Here is a 4,186-nt window from a genome sequence, read left to right on the forward strand (position 1 = left end):
TCACTCTGGAATCCATGAAGAAGCCCAACAGGGAGAGTTAGTCTAAGGAAAATGATTTATTCTGGCCTCCATGGCCTCCAAGCAGAAAGTAAAGAACTCAGCTATATCCTAGGAGACCTGAGACAATGTCTTTGTATGAGTATGGAGATGAGAAAGGGCTCCTCCACAGGTATCACCTCCTGGATAAATACATCTCTTGGCAGCTGATGGCTACAAATGGAATTTGCTGAACAAATGGGGTGAGAAAAGGCTGTGGGAGTCTGGGACAGCTGGAACTTTGGGAGAGGGCATTGCTAGCTTATTATCCTTGGCCAGGAAGTGCTGTTCATTCTTTTTAATACCTGGCCTGTCTCGGCCAAAGTAGCTCTACCCAGAATCCTAACTGGAGAGGAATGCATTATTTTCCTTGGATCAGATTCAACCTGAACCTCATAGACAAGGCCCTCTGATTCTCAGGTCAGGATTTACAAACTGCCTTTGCCATTTCCGTTTGGTCTCTCACCTCTGCTTCATATTATGAATGGGCTCATGTCAATGCACGTTTGACTTCAGTTCTTGTACAACCTTGGCAAACTTTCCTAACGTTTGACATTTCTGATCCATAAATGTGTAGATTCCCAGCCAGAATTAATTTCTTATCAATTTATGGGCACTTTTATGTAGCTTTTTTTTTTTTTTTAATTCAAACCTCTTGGGCTAGTTGCTTATATAATCATCTCCCTCATAGATATAATTATCTCTGGTTCCTTGACTAATCCTTATCATATATCATAAGGTTACACTAGATAGGTAGGTAGACAGATTCACACTTGTATTTGTGATGTACATATATCAATAAATGTTTGTTGAATTATATTAAGTTTAGGGAAAAGTTCACTTGTCTAGTCTAATCATAATAACTAATTCTTATACAGTACTTCCTATGCCAGAAAGTCTTCTAAGAAATTTTCATATGTTAATTCTTTTAATCCTCACACCAATTCTCTAAGGTTAATACAATTATTTTCTTTTCTTTTCAAAATTTATCTTCATTATCCAAAGTATTACATATGTCCCACCAACCCCCTTTGACTCACTCTCCATACCCCGACCCCTTCCTTCCTCACACTATTGTCTGTGTCCATGGGTTATTATATCCTATATAATAAAAGCCTAATATGCCAAGTGTCCCACCATTTATTAGACCATTCAACCAGTCGCTATGATGTGCACTGACCATCAGGGGTCAGATGCTCTGACCAGTAAGTTAGCTTGCTGCTGGGGTCTGGCCAATCGAAACTGGGTTAGATGGGCCAAATATGCCCTGGACAAATCTGTGTACTGGGTTGGTTTTGGCCCATTCCCTGCAGGCCAGGCCGAGGGATCTCATTGGTGCACAAACCTGTGCACTGGGCCTCTAGTATGCATATAAATTCTTTGTTTAATCTCTTCCTGTCCCTCTAAGATTCATCAGTTTGGACCATGCTTTCATGTCTCTTAATTTTTTGTTGAAATGGTAAATGGGATCATTTGTTTAGTTTCTCTTTCTGAGAATTCATTATCGGTGTATAAAAAAGCCATCGAGTTTTGGTTGTTGATTTTGTATTCTGCTATATTGCCAAATTCATTTATTAAATCTAGTAGTTTTTGGTGGAGTCTTTAGAATGTGTGTGTGTGTGTGTGTGTGTGTGTGTGTGTGTGTGTGTTTACATGTTATCTGTGAATAATGAGAGCTTTATTTCTTTCTTTCCTATTTGGGTGCCTTTACTTCTTCTAGTCTAATTGCTGTGGCTAGGACTTCCAGTAATATCTATAACAATAAGAGCATAATATGAAAATAGACCAGACCACCAATCAGCAGAGTGACCATCTGGACAACCTTCCAGAAGACCATGCTATGACACATTCTGGTACCAGGCTAGCCAAGGCAGGTGTGATGCAATTGGTTGGAGGGCCCTGCCATCGCCCCATGATTGCCTTACAGAGGCAGGCCCAGGCCACCCTTTGTGGGGTGATTGATAGAGGGACTCCACGATCCATTGCTCCACAGAGGGGGGCCCAGGCCAGCCAAGTGATCACATCCTACACCTGTCACCTGTAGAGGGAGGTGACTGGTCGAGGGGTTGCAGCACTCCACAGATGGCAAGCAATGGCAGTGGTGGAGGCAGGGCCAGCTGCCAGCAGCTGGGGAAAAGAAAGCCCAGATAGGCCCTGATCGCTGGCCAGGCCTAAGGACCCTACCCGAGGGGTCCTGGATTGCAAGAGGGTGCAGGCCAGGCTGAGGGACAATCCCCTCTCCTCCATGCATGAATTTCAGGCCTCTAGTCCTATATAATAAAAGGCTAACGTGCAAATTGTCCCTTGGACTGGGTATTTGACCAGGAGTTCAACCAGGATTTTGACCAGGGGGTGGGGCCAGCCTGCCAACTGTCTGAGGCCCTCCGTCCTGCTGGCCCAGCTGAATCGGCCCCAATAGGGGCAGGCCAGCCAGACACCACCTGTGCATGAATTCATGCACCAGGTTTCTAGTGTTGAATAAGAATGGTGAGAGTGGATATCTGTATCTTGTTCTTGTTCTTAGGGGAAATGATTTTATTTTCTGCCCATTGAGTATAATGTTGGTTGTGGGTTTGTATGGTTTTTATTATGTTGAGATATGATTCTTCTATTTCCACTTTGCTGAGTGTTGGATTTTTGTCGAATGCTTTTTCTGAGCCTATTGATGTGATCATGTGATTTTTGTCTTTCAATTTTTCTAATGTGATGTATCACATTTATTGATTTGCAAATATTGTACCAGCCTTGCATCCCTGCAATAAATCCCACTTGATCATGGAGTATGGTCTTTTTAATATATTGCTGGATCTGATTTGCTAATATTTTGTTGAGGATTTTAGCAACTGTGTTTATTGGGGATATTGGTCTATAACTCTCTTTTTTTGTAGTGTCTTTATCTGGTTTTAGAATTAGGATAATGCTGATCTCATAAAAAGACCTTGGAAGTGTTCCTTCTTGGTTTTGAATAGTTTGAGGAGAACAGGTGTTAATTCTTCTTTGAATGTTTGGTAAAACTCCCTTGTGAAGCTGTCTAGACCAGAGCTTTTGTTTACTGGAAGTTTTTTGTTTTTGTTTTTTTATTTTTTTATTAATTCTTCAATTTCATCCATTGTTATCAGCTAATACTAGTACGTTCATCTCCATTCTCTAAATAAAGAACCAAAGGCACAAGAAAGTTAAGTAAATTGTCCAGGGTCATACTAATCTAACTCAGAAAGACTGTCTCTAGGATCCATGCTCTTTATTCTATGATGCTTTTCACTTATACTAATGGAAGAATAACAAGTTAATTACACATGGGCAAAATGTTTCTTTAGAATTTTGAGATACTACTGCCTATAGGAACTCACATCTCCACCAACATACAAATTTTATTTGTTCATTCATTCACTTTTTTAAAAAAATATATATATTTTATTGATTTTTTACAGAGAGGAAGGAAGAGGGATAGAGAGTTAGAAACATCGATGAGAGAGAATCATCGACCAGCTGCCTCTTGCACACCCCCTACTGGGGATGTGCCCGCAACCACGGTACATGCCCTTGACCGGAATCAAACCTGGGACCTTTCAGTCCACAGGCCGACGCTCTATCCATTGAGCCAAACCGGTTTCGGCTCATTCATTCACTTTTTATTCAGTGAATATTTGTTGAGTGTTTACCAATGTGTTTGTATATGCTAACTCCTTGGGGTAGGTGAAGTGTGTGTGTGCACGCGCATACACACACATGCACCTCTGGGCAAGCTCATGTGTTAGGGGAAACAATTTCTTTTCCTTTTCCCTGAATCATAAATTTATTTTTTATTTAGAGAAATTCAAAATCTTATTTTGGGCCTATTCCTGATTCTGTCACCCTCTGGTATTTTAGGAAAAGGAGAAGTTGAGGAGAGAGGGGAGGAGAAACCATGAATGAGGGGTCTCAGAAAATACACTTATACTGCTGCATCAAGGGTAACAATCAGTTTCCATGCCAACTTCCATTCTAGTTTAATCAATTCCTACCCAAGCCCTGGACTTGACTGCCATATGTGCCTCAACACCCATCCCCAGCCATTGCCTATTGGACCAGAGAAAGACACATAACTGAAGGTAAATCATTGTACCACGAGTGAAGAGACACAGCAGTGCTAGTATGTTAAAAGCTCACC

Source organism: Pipistrellus kuhlii, unplaced genomic scaffold (assembly GCF_014108245.1).
Source record: "Pipistrellus kuhlii isolate mPipKuh1 unplaced genomic scaffold, mPipKuh1.p scaffold_m20_p_14, whole genome shotgun sequence".
Taxonomy (NCBI): Eukaryota; Metazoa; Chordata; class Mammalia; order Chiroptera; family Vespertilionidae; genus Pipistrellus; species Pipistrellus kuhlii.